At 43.2% G+C, this 20,618-nt stretch overlaps 1 long non-coding RNA gene and 1 pseudogene across 1 annotated transcript in view; one reads left to right on the plus strand and one right to left on the minus strand.

The window, feature by feature from the left end:
- Nucleotides 1–20,618, plus strand: part of LOC143757271 (uncharacterized) — a 158,403-nt gene that overhangs the window by 99,564 nt on the left and 38,221 nt on the right. The window lies entirely within an intron of this gene.
- LOC143757152 (uncharacterized) lies at nt 16,288–20,097 on the minus strand (annotated as a pseudogene).

Raw genomic sequence — 20,618 nt, forward strand, 5'->3', positions numbered from 1 at the left:
CTGCTGCCATACTGCGAGAACGCCGTATCGTCCAGCTGTTCAGGGGGATTGTCGCTGTTTGGTTTCGTTATATTATAGTTTAGTGTATTTTGGGGTTGACGTGCACTAATTTGTGAAATACGAAAGAAATCACCCCGCGGTTGCTTCCTTCCAGCCTGTCTACCCTATTATTTGAATTGAGTTAATTTGTTTCTTTTCTTTTTCTATTGTACGAAAATTTGTATATTGTTTGTGATTTGATATGACTTTATCACTGCCTGTTCTTTTGATCATACAGTGATGTAATCAAATTGTGATTTATTGTAACTGTTTTTGAAGTTTATTCTAAGTTTGTTTTGTTTTCTTTCAGTCGCCGGGGTCCCACGGGTGAAGGGTCTCTTGTGGTGGTGGTGCTCCTCCTACGGTTGCCGTGCAACACTTTTGAAGTGTTTTGGTTGCGTGATCTAAATGCACGGTGGTGTGTGTGTGCAAGTGTGCTTTTGACTAACTAGCTTTGTGATCACTTCTCCGTGGTGAACCTCGGCCCTTTAAGGTTGTATTTCTTTTGTCAGTTGTGTAATTATTAGTTATGTAAATCGTTGTATGTCATTTGCTGTTTTGTTTGTTTTGAAGCCGATGTCAGCCATGCACTAACGAGTCACTAGACCCATTCTGGTGCAACAGAGTTTATTTTAATGTGAATCTCATTCTCTTTTTAAATATGACTTTGTATTAATAAAACTTTGTATTTTTTCATGGTACCCACGTTTCTGCCTACCTTCTTAAGAGAGTCGAACCTGTGTGACCTAAATTCTTTATTTTTCATTCATATTTCCCGGGGTGAAATTCCCATGGGTGGCGTAGTCGAAATTCTTGTTGTCTGAAATCTGTACTACTCCGTCACAAACTGGCGTAGTCGGCAGGGTCTCTATTGTGTAGTGCAAAGACGTGGGTATTGTTTTTAGTTGGTATTAGTGTTTTTGGATATTTGGTTTTTCTTTTTGTTTTTCTTTTTGGAGAAACCAGACAGCGGCAGTTTCTTTCGGGGGTCTGTAAAACGGACCGGTGAGTTTCGTATTGGTAAGTGCTGTGCGTGATTTATAGTCATGGACGATGAACTGCGTGAGTTAAAAGAATTAGTACTCCAATTAAAGGCAGACAATGAAAGATTGCGACAGGAGCAGATGCCAGCGGCGCAGCCTGGTTCATCTAGTGCTCCTCTATCTGCCGCTGTAGACCCTCCTCCGCTCACTGATTCTAGTGCAACAGAGCGATTTGTTTTTGTCCCTCGTGACAGAAAGTGTCCAAAATTTAATGGTAGGTCTGGCATTTTTATCGATGAGTGGGTGGAGGAGGCCCAGGCTTGCATGCGGCTTCGTCACCTTTCTAATACTGATCGGGCATATTTTTTGGTTGATCATTTGGAGGGAGAAGCAAGGGAAGAGATTCGTTATCGGTCGAGGGACGAGAGGGAGGATCCCGAGACAATTATTCAGGCCTTGCGTAACCTGTATGGTTGTACGAAATCATATGTTGCTCTTCAAGAGTCGTTTTTTTCCAGGAGACAACAGGATGGGGAGAGCTTATTGGAGTTCTCCCTGGTTCTGATGGGTCTTCTGGAAAAGGTAAAAAATCAATCACCTTATGGTATGCCTAATGCGGAAGTTCTTTTGCGCGATCAATTTGTGGAATGTTAATGACGGTGCCCTCCGGCGTGAACTAAAACAGCTAGTCCGTCGCCAACCTACTGCTACGTTGTTGGACGTTCGCAGTGAAGCTATTCGCTGGGAACGTGAGGGAGTGCCGGGGGGAACACGTGGTCGAAGTCAATCTGTCCCTTCTGCGTATGGTATTCAGTATGGAGTACAGGGACATCAGCACACGGGTAGTAACGCTGCGTCAACTGCATCTGAATTGAGCGAATTACGAGAGATGCTGAAAATGCAGCAACATCAGTTGAACCAATTGACTCAAAGCATAGCTCAAATTCAAAATCCTCAACCTCGACTGCGACCACCCCAGCTTAATCGCATTATTTGTAGAAGGTGTCAACAACCTGGTCATTATGCCGGAGATTGTGATGGGGAGCGGCGACCACCACGTTTCCTACCAGCACTCGCGGGTTCCTCTGCGGCAGGGAGTGCGCAGTCACCATCTAGACAGTCGTCGGGAAACTATTTCCCGCCGAGCCGCAGGGCCGCCGCTCGGTTGGGGAGAAGACAGGCTCGGATTTTTTGCTTGGTTCAGATTTTATGTCTCGTCTTATGTCAACTTGTCCGCAACTCGTCGTGGGGATAGGGGGGGTCAAGGTACCTTGCCTGGTGGACACAGGTTCTATGGTGTCCACCATTACGGAGAGTTGTTTCTTGAAAAATTTTGAATCTTGGGGTCAGGAACAGCTTCGGTCGTGCCATTGGCTACAGCTCCGGGCCGCCAATGGCCTCTCAATTCCGTACATCGGTTATTTAGAATTGGATGTTGAGCTTTGCGGGCGAGTGGTTTTGGGTTGCGGGGTGCTAGTGGTCAAGGACCCTCCGGGTGGTTTGTGTGCTCAGGTTCCCGGCGTTCTAGGGATGAATGTCCTGAGCCGCTGCTACCAGGAGCTCTTTGGCCAGCATGGCATGAGTCTTTTTGATTTACCTGTTGTGTCGCAGGCCCCTAGTTCTGTTTTCCAGGCCCTACAACATTGCTGTCACATTGACTTCCAGTCAGTTTCGGATCAAGGGGGACGAGTTAGAGTGCGTGGACGTCGGGTGTGCCGCATCCCGGGCGGCACAATGAAATTGGTTGTCGTGACCTGCTCAGTACAGTACTCGAATGGTACAGTGCTGTTTGAACCACCAGAGGCTGGTCTTCCTGCTGGTTTGTTGGCCTCTCCTTCGTTGGTGCCAGTGGAGCGTGGTACAGCTTATGTGCCCGTGGTTAATGTTAGCGAGGCAGACGTATTACTATATGCTGGCACGGTCATAGGTACTGTCAATCAGGTTTACGTGGTTAGCTTACCTCCGGAGGTCACTGAGGTTAAAGGGGTATCGGCTAAAGCGAGTACACAGCTGGTCTCTTCCACTATATCTGAACAGATAGGGGCGATTGATTTATCTGTACTGTCAGTAGAGGAACAAGGTAAGGTAAGGGCACTTCTTGGAAAGTACGAGACTGTGTTTTCCACGCATGAGGGAGACCTGGGATGCTCCAATCTTCTTTCCCATGATATCCCCCTTCTGGATGATGTCCCTGTGCGGCAGCGATACAGACGTATTTCTCCCTCTGAGTACGAGGTCGTGAAAGCTCATATAAACCAACTACTCGAGTCCCAGATAATTAGAGAAAGTTGCAGCCCCTATGCGTCACCCATCGTCCAGGTCAAGAAGAAGGACGGTTGTCTGCGCATGTGCGTAGACTATCGTCAGTTAAATTCTAAGACCAGGAAGGATGCCTTTCCTCTTCCCCGGATTGAGGAGACGTTGGACTCGCTGGTGGGGGCACGTTGGTTTTCTACCAGGGACCTTGCCAGCGGGTACCATCAGGTTCCCGTTACTGAGGCGGATCGACCAAAGACGATTTGCACTCCGTTTGGCCTCTTTGAATGGAACAGGATGCCTTTCGGTTTGTGCAATGCCCCCGGCACCTTCCAACAATTGATGGAACGGATGTTTGGGGACCAACAGTGCCAGTCTTTGGTTCTTTACCTGGATGACATTGTAGTGTTTTCCTCTTCAGTTGATCAACATCTGGTACGGATGGAGGTAGTGCTAAGCCGGCTACTGAAGGAGGGTTTGAAGGCTAAGTTATCTAAGTGTGCGTTCTTTAAACAAGAAGTGCAGTACCTGGGTCATGTCATTTCGTCGGAGGGGGTCTCCACGGACCCAGGTAAGATTGCAGCAGTTTCACAGTGGCCGCTCCCAACCAATGTGACAGAGTTGCGGTCATTTTTAGGGTTTGCCAGCTATTACCGACGTTTTGTGGAGGGATTTGCTAGGCTAGCTGCCCCCCTACATCGGTTGGTGGCGGAGCTGACAAATCCCAAGCATTCAAAGAAGTCCAAGCGTATCGGTGACACCTGGTCTGCAGAGGGTCAGAGTGGCTTTGAGGAGTTAAAGAGGAAACTTACCACAGCTCCAGTACTTGCCTATGCTGATTTTTCACTTCCGTTTATTCTGGAGGTGGACGCCAGTCATGGGGGACTTGGGGCGGTTCTCTCACAGGACCAACAAGGCAAGGTGCGTCCCATTGCTTATGGTAGCCGGGGTCTTAGGCCCACTGAGCGCAATACATCTAACTATAGTTCCATGAAACTGGAGTTTCTTGCACTCAAGTACAGCATAGGTGTATTGTGTACACCGATAATAACCCTCTTAGCTACCTGACCTCTGCCAAGTTGGGGGCCATGGAGCAGCGTTGGGCTGCCCAGCTGGCAGCCTTTGACTTTGAGCTTAAATATAGATCAGGTAAGAGTAACCGCAATGCTGACGCTTTGTCACGCCAAAACTTCCAGAGGGAGAGAGATCAAGATTTGTGTCAGGGTGCAGCTGTCCCGGTATTGTTGCGTCAAGCCGCCCAAGGTGGGTTGACCACTTGGGTAAATCAAATTGCATCATTTCCCTGCCCTACCAGTGATATGGGCATGCAGCAGAGGGCAGATCCAGTTGTTGGGGAGCTGTTGGCGTTCTGGAGGCGGAAGTCACCTCCTAGCTCGGAAGAGCGTAAGAAGCTCTCCAGAGCTGCTGTGATTATGTTGCGGCAATGGGACCGCTTAGTGGAGAACGAGGGAGTGCTTTACCGCCAGGTATTTCGCCCGGATGGTGGAGCGGAGGTTCTCCAAGTGCTTTTACCGGCGGCTTTGAAGTTTGAAGTGCTGACTCAACTTCACCAGCAGCACGGGCACCAGGGGGTGGAGCGCACCACCCAGCTGGTGCAGCAGCGATGTTATTGGCCAAGGATGTCCTCTGACATTGCCCGCTGGTGCCAAGAATGTGAGAGATGTCAGTGTGCCAAGGGAGATCAGCCTACCCATGCTAGTTTCATGGGACATTTGATGGCGGCACGGCCAAATGAGATTTTAGCCTTAGATTTTACATTGTTGGAGCCCTCAAGTACCGGTATTGAGAATGTGTTGGTCATGACCGATATTTTCACCAAGTACACTTTGGCTGTACCCACCAGGGACCAACGAGCTGAGACCGTGGCCCAGGTCCTGGTAGTTGAATGGTTCTGCAAATTTGGGGTGCCTGGTCGGATCCACTCAGACCAGGGACGTAATTTCGAGTCAGCTCTCATTCAGCAGCTTTGCTGCCTATATGGAGTTGAAAAATCGCGTAACACACCTTACCATCCGGCTGGAAATGGCCAGTGCGAACGGTTCAACCGAACTTTGCATAATCTTCTGCGCACACTACCGGTATCAAAGAAAGGGGATTGGCCAGTCTGTCTTCCTCAGGTACTCTTTTCTTATAACACTACTCCTCATCAAGCTACGGGGGAGTCCCCTTATTTTTTTGATGTTTGGGCAGGAGCCTAGACTTCCAGTTGACTTCCTGCTGGGTAGGGTTGAAAAACCACTGGCAGGTAGTGTGCATAGGTGGGTTCTTGAGCATCAGGATCGGTTGCAGGTTGCTTTTGAGGGTGCTCGTGAGCGATTGGGGGCCGCAGCAGATCGTCGGAAGGCCAGGCATGATCTGCAGGTAAGGGAAGCACCACTGAAGGAGGGTCAGTTGGTATACCTCCGCGACCATAGCGCGAGGGGTAGACATAAGATCAATGACCTGTGGAGCTCAGTGGTGTACCAAGTCTTGAGGGCACCTAAGGAAAGGGGTGTGGTGTATACTATTGCCCCCGTCACAGATTTGGATAAGATAAAGCACGTGCACCGATCCTTGCTGAAACTTCAGATTAGCGGGAACCTTTCCCCCGTCTTGCAGGAACGTCCAGTGATTGAACCTATTCAGCTTCCTAGAGAGGAAGATCTAGAGGATGGAGAATTGTTTGTCTTGGTGCCGGAAACATCCCAAGTTAGTCATGGGCGGGTTCCTCGGGGTATTGCACCTTCTGTCCCTCAGAGGCCTGAGCAAGTACCATCTGGTGAGTCCCAGAGAACAGAAGAGAATCTGGAGACGGAGGTGACCCTGCAGCCGGTAACGAGTCTTCCTTCAGACTCTGCTGTGGTCAGGAGGACGGGAAGGAGTACTGCTGGACAGCACCCAAATGTACATCACCTCCCTCGATCTGTGGGGGTAGGGACGGTATCTAGTATAGTGGGTAGTACATCTGTTACTTGGTTTCGGCCATGGAAGTGAGGGCTCAGAGTGTAGGTTCTGTTGAGTTCACCGTCAGGGCGTCGGTGCAGAAGCTGGGGGTGGATTGTAACCGAATGTATGAGATGAGTGGTGGTGATTGACGGTTGTGAGCAACAACCAGCAGGGAGTATCCACTATTTAAGAGCTGGTTGGTTGTGGCCTGGGATGCGTCATTCATATTCTTAGGTTTCATTCATATTTACCGGGGTGAAATTCCCATGGGTGGCGTAGTCGAAATTCTTGTTTTCTGAAATCTGTACTACTCCGTCACTACTCCGTTACATTAAGTGATGACCCTGAAATGCCCCAGAGTCAGGGTTGACTCCAGCACAGGAATCGACTCTCGATGTCGAATGTCGCTGTGTCTGAAATCGCTCACTTGTTTAATGATTCTCAAATCCAAACCCTATATAGTGCATGGCAAGAGATGCAAGGAATTTGGAGACTGACGAATCCCATAGCAGAACTTTTTACACATACATTTATTACTTACTTTAGAAATAGATAACAGTCATAGTGACTTTAGTTTGTAATTATCCCCATGCCCGCTTTAGTACTGATGGTAGCTTATGTTAAAGGAGTAGTTCACTTTAAAATGAAAATTAGCCCATGATTTACTCTCCCTCAAGTCATTCTAGGTGTATATGACTTTTATATTAATAAATTATATTAATAAACACCCTGATGCTAAGTGACCTACTCCTTTAATGCAATAAATATAGATTTGATTTTCCATGGTTATCTTTGTGTTCATAATCAATAAACTAACAATAATTAAAAAAAAAACTCACATCAAATAAGTGTGCATTATATATTTTTGTATGTATTGTATGATTCTGAGTATCTTGAACTCTCCTGTCCAAGCACTTTTAAGAGAACGATCATGTGCGTTTAGCACCATCACCCAACAATTATAATTAGATGAATTCATTAAAAAATCCTTTCTTTCTCGTTTATTTAATTCAGACATAATATTTGACTATGGATGTTTTCCATGACTTAAAATAAATAATATGTAGTTTGTTTAAAGTTATTAAGCTCTAAATTGATGAAAAAACAAGTAGGCTACACATTATTTAACTGCATGTTATTAAATTGTAACTTTTTATAGTAATTTCTTGCATGTATCATGTTTTTGTCTCAAACAGTTACCCCTGTACTGCTGACAAGTTGAATTTAGCGAAATCTTTGATTGCAGTGTTCCCCTCTCTAAGTCTCAGCCTTGCTGGAGAGAATGAAGGATATGTAAGTATTAAAATTTAATCTAGCATAATTGAGCTCATAGTTCTGCTGAAATGTGTATTTTATTGGCAAAAGTGTGTTGTTTACAAACTTTCAATAAAATGTGTTTGTAGGAGCATCTATATGACCCTGTGTCCCATAAAGGATTCATCGAAATGAAGCTTCGAAATATGAGGCGGCATCTTGAAGAGGGACAGCGACGCTATCGGAGAAAACGTAAAGCTACGAGCAGTGTGTCTGCGGGAGCCTCAGTAACATCATCTATCGATGAAGACATAAATGAATGGTTGACTGTCATCAAGAGAATGAAGCCATCATCTGAAAACATCGCCTCCATCAGAACCGCAATGGAAAAGACATTCAATCAACGTAGGAACTGGATCAGTATGCAGTCACCAACAGTTGGTGACATTTGCCAACAGTACCCCCGTTTCATTGACATGCCATCCCTAGTAAGACTTTTATTTGAATTGTATCAACGCTGTGGCATTGTTTTTAGATAATCAAATATTGATGTATAGATTGGATATTTTATAGGGTATGTGTGTGCGCTGAGCAAATTATAGTACGGTGGATGTAAAAAATAAATTAATCACAGTTTTATTCCTTTTAATTTACTGGAGAGATTTGAATTACTTTTAACCATTATGATGTTTTCTTGAAATAACTTGGATTCTGGTATTCTATTAGCTAGATGCAGAGTTTTGAAAGATGTCTGATGGAAAGGGGGAGATGCTAATCAGAAAATGGGAATCATCAGTTATTCCAAAACTGAAACAGATTGCAGCTTTGGAGAAAGGGAGTGTAACCTTTCTGTTGGATCAGCTTTCAACCGGTAATGATGGTAATAATTAAATGCATAAATATGAAGTATGTCATCTATCAGCTTTGACTTAAACTTAAAAAGTATTATAGCATTTGCTTTTATATTATTAGTAACAGCAAGGCAAACACTATGAATACTTTCTCATTTACTGTCAACATTCAGCAAATGCGTATTTATATAAGTTAAACGAATCTTGGAATATCTAATAAACATTGAATTTCACAAACCTTATATATTAAATCGAATCCAGCTGTCAAATATTCTGAAGTGTGCATTTGTTGACTCCATGAACGTGTTAGGCTACTGTCCGTGGCGATCAGTCCGTGTTAATTAGTTCAATTAGTTCAAAAGTTGTTCAGCGTTATTACAATGCATTAATTGGTTAGTTACAGACATAATTTTAACTTACTAACAGTCACCACCACCATCTTATTCTCTTTTACATTAAATAGATGAGAAGTGATACATCATGCTGCAGGTCCTGACCAAGCGTGCCGCACAAGCCCTGAAAAGTGAAGCCAAAGCGTCTCGATCGCCCCCCGGTGACTGGTCCTAGTATAGCTCATAAACTCCGCCTCCCCGTGTTATTCAATGGGATGTGAGACCAACTAAACAATTAAATTACACTTCACATATGATGTAATTTCAAGTGTTTGTTTTTAAAATAAGTTTGTTTTTAGTTAGTTATTTGATGCTATAAAAACGGTGCTGTGGCATACATGATTGACAGCTGTGATTGACAGGTTCTCTGAGCAAAGTAGTCACTGAAGCAACAACAGACTTTTTTTCGGGATCTTTGGAGGGCTGAGGAGATTGGAGCTTTAAATTTAATGTATACATTTCTATAATTAATTATTTCACACCGACATAATGGTTTGTTCCGCAGCAGAGGCGCGTGCTTACGCTTGATTCAGCGAGAGTGAGGGCGGGACCAGAGCGGGACTTTGATTTCGTGGCATTACTTCCTGCTCACTACTGCGCATGTCTGGTCCCGAAATCGCAACTGCGCAGACTCAAGTCCCAAGATGTCAGCGCCATATAGGGACAATGGCGGCTTCACTTCTCGCCAATGGAAGAGAATGAAGGGGCGTCGACCATCTTTTTTTACAGTCTATGGTCCTGACACACTTACTTCCACCAACTGCAGGAAGAGGTGCAGAGTCAAGCTGGTGCAGTGTCAGATCTGCTATTTCATATTTGCTGGACTTTGTACCGGTAATTTTTATTTAGTTATTTATTATGATCTTGAATCTTGGAGCACTGACAATAATTTTATTATCTATAAACATAATTATATTTAACATGTGCATTGTCAAAAAAAAGTATATTTTTTTCTCTCTGGGTGTTTTATCTCCTCGTCTTCATCTACCTCCATCTCTTTCACAATGCTACACAAAATCTCTATACCTCTTCATCTATATTTCTATATAGTGTGGAACGAGGATCTCCAGTATATCTGACAGTGGTGACATCACCACAAGGAGCCAGCAGCCACAACTAGTCTGCATTGGAAACCTGACCAGTGAGTCCCGCCAGTTAGTCATTGTTGCCAAAAATGACAAAGTTGTAATTCCATTGGAAGAGGAGAGCCTAACCTGTTCCTTGGATAAGCTGTTTAAGTTCTTCTGGGTCTACAACCTTTCATATCCTCCCCAGCTTGCTTCAATTTTTACCTTTCTGGAATGTGTATATAACTTGCCAATGTCTAAGACTGTAAGAAGATCCAAAGTTTTGGATCTTATTAGCAAGCTTCAGGCTTTTGACTAAATCAGCTTGTCATGTACTGTTGTCCAATATGTAAAAAGCCAGTTAGCTCTGAGATCAGGGGACTAATCTGGCATCTTCGCAACGTACATTCCCTATCTGATGGACAGGACTACACCATATTTTGCAGCCAAAATGGCTGTCAGCGTTCATACCATAACATCAATTCTTTTTCTAAGCATCTTGCAAGGGAGCATTCATCAGAGGATAGCTTACTATGCATGGCTAACCAGCTTTCAGAAAGAGATGGGTCAGACAACGTTTTAGACACAAATATCAGCAACAACACTCATTTGACAACTGACACAACATCAGCTGGTGAGGAAAATGCCATTATGTGTTATTCAAAGTCTGATTATGCAGTGTCAGTTACCAGTCATGCAGCTACATTTGCTGCAAAGATGTACTCTTGCTCTAATATAACATTGAGTGATGTACAAAGAAGTGTAACTTGCACTAAAAAAACTTTTGGATAGGACTATTGAAAGCCTTCAAGCATCTACCAGTGCATTGTTTAAAAGCTTGGCTGTTCCAGATGACAATGAGAGGTTTTGTTCATTAATGAAAGAGTTTGAGGCTGCTAAAGAGTGCCTTGACAATATAGATAACCCATATAAAATGACAAATATTTTTGAAACAGAGTATTCTCTTGTTAAGCCAACAGAGATCTTCTTAGGTCATAGAGCTGAGACCATAAAAAAAATGGTAACAAACACTTGCAGCGGATACATTTCAGTATATTTCCATCCTTGAAACCCTAAGATTTATCTTTAGTAATGAGAGATTTCAGACCCTCTATTTGCAGTCTCATAGAGGAGCAGATGGCAAGATGTAGGACTATTGTGATGGTGATCATTTTGCAAACCACAAACTGTACAAAAGACACCCTAATTCTCTACAAATTCAAATTTACTTTGATGACTGTAAATCCTCTTGGGTCAAAAACAAAAATCCATAAAATGGGGGCGGTTTATTTTTTTGTTAAATTGGTTTTTTATTCAGACATCAAATAGCCTTGAAATAATTACAGGTTTCAGGATAGATTTTCTTAAATGCACGAAAATAATAAACTTAATAAAAAATTTAAAAAAACACTTACTATAACCAACACCCCATCTCCGCCTGTTAATATACAATCCAATGACATTAATACACTGCTCTTAAATCAGCCTACAATACATTGCATTAAAGAATAACATTCCTATTGGGGTAACAGATGAAAGGATCCCAAATCTTGTGAAATTGTCCCATGTTGCCCTTCAAAAGGTATCTAGTTCGTTCCAGGTGTAGAGTAGACATCAGTTCCTGAAGCCATTGTTCAGCATCAGGAGGGTAAACCTTTTCCCAAAACAGTAGTAACAGTTTCTTGGCTGTTATCAGACAATATGTAAGAAATTTCTGTTGAGCACTGGGTCTGGTTCCAGGTTTACATTAAGTACATCTGAAAGTATTTTAAAAACCTCACACCAGAATCCCTGTATTTTATGGCAGAAAATAAAACTGTGGGCTCAATCAGCTTCCTCTGATTTGCACTTATCATAAAGAGGCAAGACTTTGGGGAAAATCCAATGTAATTTCTTTTTTGAGAAATGTAATCTATGTCAGACCTTAAATTGAATGAGGCATAATCTTGTATTGACCGATTGTTTATCAATATCCTCTAAACCATTCTGCCAAATCTCTTCAGAGATTCCAATCCCCATCTCTCGCTCCCATTCCTCTCTGATCAAGTTTGTAGAGGGAGAAGTAGATCAAGTTTGTAGAGGGAGAAGTAGCTGCATCCCAGATACCAAAAAATATCGGCACGGCTTCTTTTTGCCGCCGGCCACAAACTGTCGGCTATAGGTGCGCCCCGCTGGCGGAGATGAAACGTTTGCCGCCGAATACGTCACTCCCATTTCTTGCGAGATGCCGCCGGCGAACAGCCGCCGGGCCGCCGACTTCATTCTCTCTGGCGGTTGCCGCCGTCTAAATGAACCGCGGCCGGCTGGCGGCAAGCCGCTTTGAAATCGACCAGCCATGTCATTGGCATGAGTGGAACTGACAGCATTTTAACTTTCACATTTAAAGCGATTATAATTATTATGTGAATTATATCAAATTTTGTTGTTGTTGTTGCTCCAAAGTCATTAGGGTTTATAACAGATTTGACTCAGTCTGATTCCATTATAAGGTTTAGGAAAATACATTTAAATTACGTTGAAACTCTGAAGCGATTCAGTGATATGCCTATGTAAAATATATAGAATTATTTTAGTCACTTAAGGTGACAATTCTTTACATGTCTTTGATTTATGCACAATTGAGATGCACAAATAGTCCAAAAAGAATTCCTTTTGTAAAACTTACTTGGCAATAAATATCTTTCTGATTAGGTTTTAAAATAAATATTTCATTCATGGTATGAACAATTTAGCAGAATAAATGGATGAAGTTAGACTTTTCACCAATGCCTGAAATCAGTGAACAGTGAAAGACATCTGCAACTTGGACAAAAGCTTGGGTATGCTTTAGATTTTTTTTATTAATTTGCAACCATGGTAATATTTGTAATAAACATGAAAATCCCTGTTTTGACCTGAAAGATAAAGTGAAATATTTAGAAATATTTTGTCTCTCTGTCACCCCAGGAAATTTCGTTTATGTCTTTCATTTTTTTACAAGCTCGATTTTTTTATTTATTTGACCTTTTACAGGTATAAGGGATTAATTTGCAATTGCGAGTTTTGCAATCTGTACAAATGTTTAAGAAAGTATTAAAGCACAAACAGAGAAGTACCTCCACCGGCCGAGAGGGGCAGTACCTAAAAAAGCAGATTTACCAACACAACAGTGGCCACTCGTCACACGATTTCAGTATTTGGAGAGGATATCCTATCTAGTCATTGACTACGATCTTTAAAGTAAGTACATTTTTCCTTTTTGTGTAACGCAATATTATGTTCATTTTTTACATTTTTAGTTCATCTTTTTCAAATATGTTCTTGCCTTACTAGTCAAGCTAGTAAGTTAGCCTTGTTTACAAAGTTTCCGTGATGTTTCTGACATAGCTAACGTTAGTTAGGCTAACGTTACTTAGTTTCTTCCTGGCGTTAGTTTTTTCTTTTCTTCTTTTAACTATATTTACGTATGTTTATGCCAGTGTGAGTACTACAGTATGTGGTTTAAGATAGTATTGGTCAGTCGAATAATTAACTAACTTACGTAACCAAATCCTGAAGGACAATTCTCCCGCCCACGTGGGAATGGTAACGTTAGCAAAATCTTTACGACAAGAAAGACTGATCAGTATAACTTGTGTTGTTTTCTAACTAAACATAATGATGTTTTGTTTGATTCGACAACCATGCTGCTAGTCTAGTTTAACTTACAGTGTTAGCTAACACATGCTGCTTCGCCTTTTTTACTCACTGAATTCAAGCATGTTCGACATGTTGAAATGTATCTAGCTACAGTAAATCGCCAATGCTTTACATCTAGAAAGAAAGCTTTACATCTAGAAAGTTTAACTTTTGGTGTTATATATATATATATAATATATATATATATATAATGTGTATATATGTGTTTATATGTATATATGTGTGTGTATATGTATATGATTGTGTTTGTCTGAACATGGTTTTCTGTTGATCCACTTGTGAAAATGACTAGTTTTTTTGAAGGGGTGAGCATTTTAATGTTATTGATTTTGCCTGGAAATTAATCAAAAAGTATACTTTATGCAAAATGTTCTTCTATTTTAGATGGTTCACATTGTTCAGTTTATCAACGAGGAGGATCTGCCATTTGCAGTGGTTCCGCAAGAGTGGCTCAGCGAGAGCATGTGCCATTGGCCCCCATTTAACCTCAGCAAAAAGACAAAGGCAACAATTTACCCATCCTCTGCACACCTCCACACAGCACCTGGGAGAAACATCATTTTAAGTTCATGAAGGGAGCAGGTAAATGGGTCTGACTTGTGTATTTGATCTTCCTGTATTTCATCTGTGTAATTTATTTTCTGTTTATTGTGGATAACTGACTCTTTCATTCATTATTCCCTACTCTAGAATCTCGGAAGTCTCAAGAAAAAAAAAACTCTAGAAAGATGCATCGATTCCAGAAAACCAGAAAAATGCTGAACTGGTATGTAAAATCTATTGCTGTGATGCTGGATTTGTGATCCTGCCACTAAACTATACCATTTGTTAGATTTTCAAATTTCTGTTTCCTCTTTCTCGCAACCAGGTTTCTCCCCAGTAATCCAGACTCCACTTCACCGAGCCAAGAGTTTGAGTACAAGTAAGTGATGTTATTTGTGAAGTTTTTTTGTCTTGGAAACTATTGCTTCTATTTGATGTCGGCATGAACCGGAAGTTACAAACGACTTTTCTCCAGTGTTGTGACGTATTTAAAAGTGAAACGGTATATTGAACGGAGGGCAGGGTTTTACTCTAGCGCTCCTCTTCTCCATCTCTGCTCATAGCACGGTTTGAGGGGAGTTGCCACGCCCTCGCACCATAGCACATGACCGGAAGAGAAGAGAAGTCGTTTCGAGGGGGGAGGGAAGGGTAACGTATTTGATTAAAGATTATAAGGCTACATGAATTTTAAAAGAATAATGAAGTGCACAGATAAATCATTTATAATAAACACTACAATATTACATATAAAAATACGAATTGTAAAATCTTACTTCAAGAGCAGGTGAAACAAGTTCAACAAACAATGTTGAAGACGTTTGCTTGCACTGAGCAATTAGGCACAACTTGCAAACAGCACCTGTGGTTGTCGGTTTAATTCCCACTGGGGCTACCTGTACATGTAGTAGACCTAGATATAAAGTAAAATTTAAGATTGTATACTGCATATATTACAGTCTGAATCCTTAGCCTTTCACATTTTTTATTTATTTATGAGAAGCTTCAGAGAAATGTAATTTGTAACACTTTTTTGGATTTTCAGCTTGGTGTAGGGGATAAAGCATGTTTTAGAGACATGTTCCTGAAGACCATTGTTCAAAGTAAGTTGGATATTTTTTTTAGATTTAAGTAGATGTGTATGTCCTATTGTCCTCATGCAATTACAATTAAATGACAGATCTGTATTTTCTATATTAGCCATCCGGAAGGACCCGGCAACCCAGGATGCACTGATGAGGCGGTCCAGGTTAACGTTACGCGTTACCTGAAAGGAGCATCTGACCGTGAAGGCAGAAAAAGGCGCCGCACAGCTGAGAGGGACCCACAGCCGACCACTTAAAACTAGACTGACTACTGACACCCCAGAATCACTGACAACTGGAATCCTTTCTTTATCTTGCAGTCAGTAGAATCAAGACCCCTAAAGAAGTCAGAAGTGTCAGACTACACTCACTCACTGTGGAAATTACTTTCTTTTTTTCTTTTTCAAATAAAGCTTGTAAATCCTTGTGCCACAGGTCAGCATTGCCGTTATAATGGCCTATTCTACTCCAGAGCTTTACTATAAATTACTACCACTTATCATATTGTTAGAAATGGCTTGTAAATGTAGTTATACTTTTATTTATTTGGTATCTTGCACATTATTTGGTATCAAATATCCTCTTTACTTGTCATAATGTTTACTGGTAATTTTTTACCCTAGAGCTGTCCTTTTTATATGAACACTTATTGTAAGTGTTGTAATTTGCTTGTAAGGCTGTTTAACCAAAATTGAATTGGAAACCTGCATGTTAGTATATTGATTTATTTATTTTTCTGTTATGTTTCAGTGATCTGAAATATCTTGTTTAAATGACAGTTACTGTACTTTGAAATGTGGAATAAAAATGCCAATTGTAAATTTGTCTGGTTTGAGCAATCATTATTCTTGCTAAACTGCATGCTATAAATAAAAAAATATATATATAGCCAGAATAAGCGGCGGCAGAGCGCTCGAAAATAGCGTTTGCCTCCGGCGGGCCGCGGAAGGACGGCCTTCAATATAAAGGCGGCGGAACGGCGGTTGGCCCGCGGGCCGGCCGCTTAACGAAGGCGGTATGAAGGCGGCTGCCGCTTTTAAAAAGCGGCTGCCGCCGGCGGTGCGCCGTCCAACGTGTTTGCGATGTCGCCATTCTGACGCTTCTACTGGCGCCGGAGAACCGACGGTGGTCCGCCGACTCATTGCTATCTGGGTTGTAACTTTCCATAAATTAAAGATAACTGATTTTTGTTTCCTCTAAACTGAATGAGACAATCATCACTGATTGAGGGCGGGACCAAAAAACAAAAATCCATAAAATTGGGGCGGTGTATTTTTCATTGAGAAACTTATCCCCTGAATATAACTCAAGCTTGGCTAACATTCATTACATTTACATTTACATTTAGTCATTTAGCAGACGCTTTTATCCAAAGCGACTTACATCTGAGGACTAAAGCAAGCGAGTCATCGTGAAGAGGGAAGAACGACGCAAGAAGTGCTCAAAATACAAAGTTCAGGGATTGCTCAGAGTAGCAAAAGCCAGACAAGGGAAGATTTAAAAGGGAAGGAAAGATTTAAAAGAGAAGAATTTTTTTTTATTTTATTTTTTTATGTTAAGTACTCACGGAAGAGATGAGTTTTCAGTTGTCTTTTGAATGCTGTCAGGGATTCTGCATTACGGACGAGGGTGGGGAGATCATTCCACCAGCATGGAACCGTGAATGAGAATGTTCTGGAGAGTGATTTAGTGCCTCTCTTACCCCTTTTCCACCAACAAGAACCGGGTGCTGGTTCAGAGCCAGAGCCAAAGCTGGTTCAGAGTGGGTTCGACTGACGAGCTTAATAAGAACCGATTTGCCTTTCCACTGGCTAGAGAGCCACAACAGAGCCAGATCTTACGTCACTGTATACGTCTCATGTTGCCCAGCAACGCTAGTGCGGTAGCGCCAAACAGTACGCCAGGTTTGTTCGAGAGGCATCGGCTTCTCGCAGATCGATCTCCGCATGACATCAAAGCACTGCGATAGCGATCTAAAAGCACAAGGAGTCGTATGTTCTCCAAACACTCCCGCAGCTCCGATCGGTCCGCGCCGCTCCGATGCATCTCGAACAAGCCATCAACAATAACGGACGTTGCAATACTATGGATGCTCATGGGTTTACAAAAAAATCGGAGTCCAACGCGTTTGTGCAGCTCGCCGTAACTTACATAGACGGATATTTATAATCGAGCTGCTATTAGCTCGACTAGCTGCTATTTAAAAATGGCGGTCACAAGTTTCTATTCGTCTTGTTGGTCACGGTAACCCCGCCCCCAGCCCCTGACGCAAGTGGTTCTTACTTGGCTCTGTTCTAGACCAGCAATGATTTGGTGCTACTTAAGAACCACTTTTCCTGGTTCGGAGCTGGTGCTTTGCGTGTGGAAAACCAAAGAACCGAATTGAAACTAGGCTCTGGCTCCGAACCAGCACCAGCTCTGCCTTGGTGGAAAAGGGGTATCTGTGATGGCACCACAAGCCGTCGCTCCTTGGCCGATGGTAGGCTTCTGGTAGGGACGTAGACTTGTAGTACGGAGTGAAAGTAGGACGGAGCTGAGTCTGTGGTAGATCTGTAAGTAAGCGTCAAAGCTTTGAATTTGATGCGAGCAGCGAGTGGTAGCCAATGCAGTGAGATGAACAGAGGAGTGGCGTGAGCCCTTTTGGGCTCGTTGAAGACAAGGCGGGCTGCAGCATTCTGGATCATTTGTAGAGGTTTAGTAACACATGATGGAAGTCCAGCTAGAAGAGCATTGCAGTAATCAAGCCTAGAAATAACCAGGGCCTGGACGAGAAGTTGTGTTGCATGCTCAGTTAGGAAAGGCCTGATCTTCCTGATGTTATACATTGCAAACCTGCATGATCGAGCTATCTTTGTAATGTGGTCTGTGAAGGTCAGCTGGTCATCAAATATTACTCCAAGATTTCTGACCGACCTTGATGGGGTGATTGAGGATGACTCTAGCTGGATAGTGAAGTCGTGCTGTAGAGACGGCTTTGCAGGGAGGACGAGAAGCTCAGTCTTTGCCAGGTTGAGCTGCAGGTGATGTTCCTTCATCCATGCCGAGATGTCCGCCAGACAGCTTGAGATACGTGCAGCTACTGTGGGATCATCTGGTTGAAATGAGAGGTAGAGCTGGGTGTCATCAGCATAGCAATGGTAAGAGAAACCATGTGCCTGTATGATGGGTCCCAATGATGTGGTGTAGATGGAGAATAGGAGCGGTCCAAGAACTGAACCCTGAGGAACCCCTGTGTTCAGTTGATGTGCTTTGGATACCTCGCCTCTCCATGTAACCCTGAAGGACCTACCTGTGAGATAGGACTCAAACCAGTGGAGGGAAGTTCCTTTGATGCCCAGTGATGAGAGGGTGGACAGAAGGATCTGATGATTCACAGTGTCGAAGGCAGCAGAAAGATCCAGCAGAATGAGAACTGAAGATTGCGATCCGCAGGGCTTCTGTGACCGACAGTAGTTCAGTCTCGGTTGAATGGCCTTTCTTGAAGCCAGATTGGTTGACATCTAGCTGGTTGGTCAGAGACAGGAAAGATGACACTTGGTTGAAAGCAACTCGTTCAAGTTTTTTCGCAATGAAAGGTAGGAGAGAGACAGGTCTGTAATTCTCTAAAAGGGATGTGTCTAATGTTGTTTTTTTAAGCAGTGGAGTTACCCAAGCCTGCTTGAATGCTGTAGGGAAAATGCCAGTGTGGAGGGATGAGTTGATGATGTGTGTGAGTGCTGGTAGAAGTGTGGGAGAGATGGCTTGTAGAAGGTGTGAGGGGATGGGGTCTAGAGGGCAGGTGGTAGGATGACTGGAGAGGAGAAGTTTAGATACTTCTTCCTCGGTTAGCGGAGAGAAGGTAAAGAGAAGGTTTCTGGTAGTGGGAGAGGATGGTTTGGGTTCCTGTGTGTGTGGAGTTGAGAACTGACTGCTGATAGAGGTTGTTTTGTTGGTGAAGAAGTTAGCAAAGTCATCAGCAGTTAAAGAGGAGGTGGGTGATGGTGGAGGTGGACAGAGGAGAGAGTTAAATATCTTGACAAGTGTTCGTGTGTTAGAGTCGCTGTTGATCTTGCTGTGGAAATATGAATATTTTGCAGCGTGAACATCAGCAGAAAAGGAAGAGAGCAGAGATTGATACATACTCAGGTCAGACGTGTCTTTTGATTTGCGCCATTTCCTCTCCATTGCCCTGAGTTTGGTCCGGTGTTCACGAAGAACCTCAGATAACCAGGGGTTAGAGGGAGTAGCGCGTGCTGGCCTGGAGGAGAGAGGGCAGATATTGTCTAAAGAAGAAGTTAAAGTGTAGCATAAAGTATCTGTTGCGGTATTCACATCTAGAGATGAGAATTGTGAGGGTGAGGGAAGTGAAGATGACACAGCAGAGGAAAGATGGGAAGGAGAAAGTGAGCGCAGGTTACGTCTGAAAGTAACTGGTAGGGGAGTTGGTGGAGCATGATTAGTGAGTTGTAGATTGAAAGTAATGAGGAAATGATCTGAAACATGGAGAGGTTTCACCAAAATGTTGTCTGTGATGCAGTTGAGTGTGAAAACCAGGTCCAGTTGGTTGCCTGACTTGTGGGTACCTGTGGTGATGAGCCGTTTGAGATCAAATGAGGCTAGAAGAGAGATGAAGTCTGTTGCATACGCCTTTTCTAGATGAATGTTGAAATCACCAAAGACTACGAGTGGGGTGCCATCCTCAGGGAAAGAGGACAGCAGCACATCCAGCTCCTCAACAACGCTTCCCAGTTGACCTGGGGGGCGATAAATAACTTCAGTATGGATCCTAATGGGAGTTGTAAGTGTAATTGCATGATATCCAAACGAGTTGTTATTGCATAGAGAAGAGAGAGTTGAGTATATCCAGTTTATATCCAGTATATCCTGCTTCTGAACTGTGGAGAACCGCTGGGCAAAGTCTCCAGCAGTGTCGACGAAAAAAGGCCACGAAAAATCGAACTTTGGCGATGTCTCACCCCTATGCAAGTTTTAACCATGGGGCGCTCCTGAACCACCAGCGTGGACATCGTCTGACCGAGGCCCAGCGCTGTGACTTAAACCACAGTCAGTCACTATGCGCAGCTCAACCCCGACTCAGAACTTCCCTCTTGCATTGAGTGTTTTGGCCTTCCACAGACTTGTAGGGTGGCCATCACATGCAGGGAAGAGGCAGTCTGCAATTAACACAGCCACCCCACCACCAAGGGTAGTGAAAGGGGAAAAACTTTTTCTGCAGATTTTGGCATGTTTGGCTTGCCATATTGGCGCCAATATGCTTCCATACTGCCAAAGTTTTTTGCCAAAGTCACACATCCAGGCAGGCATGTGGGCGGGGCAAGGCGATTACGCGTTGCACAGTGCCCCCAGAGTAGCCCGGAAAAGTGTGGCTGTCAAGTCTGATTCTGATTCAGCATGAGCACACACACCATTATAGTGGGAAATCAGCAGCATATTCATTTCCAGAGCGTAACAGCCCTCTCTCCTATCTGATCTTCCCCTGGAGCCCCGAATGAAATGCTTGATCCCTCATGAGAATGACCAGTAATCC

Source organism: Siphateles boraxobius, unplaced genomic scaffold (genome assembly GCF_051911475.1).
Source record: "Siphateles boraxobius isolate OS27281-9 unplaced genomic scaffold, OSU_SipBor_1 30, whole genome shotgun sequence".
In the NCBI taxonomy this organism is placed as follows: Eukaryota; Metazoa; Chordata; class Actinopteri; order Cypriniformes; family Leuciscidae; genus Siphateles; species Siphateles boraxobius.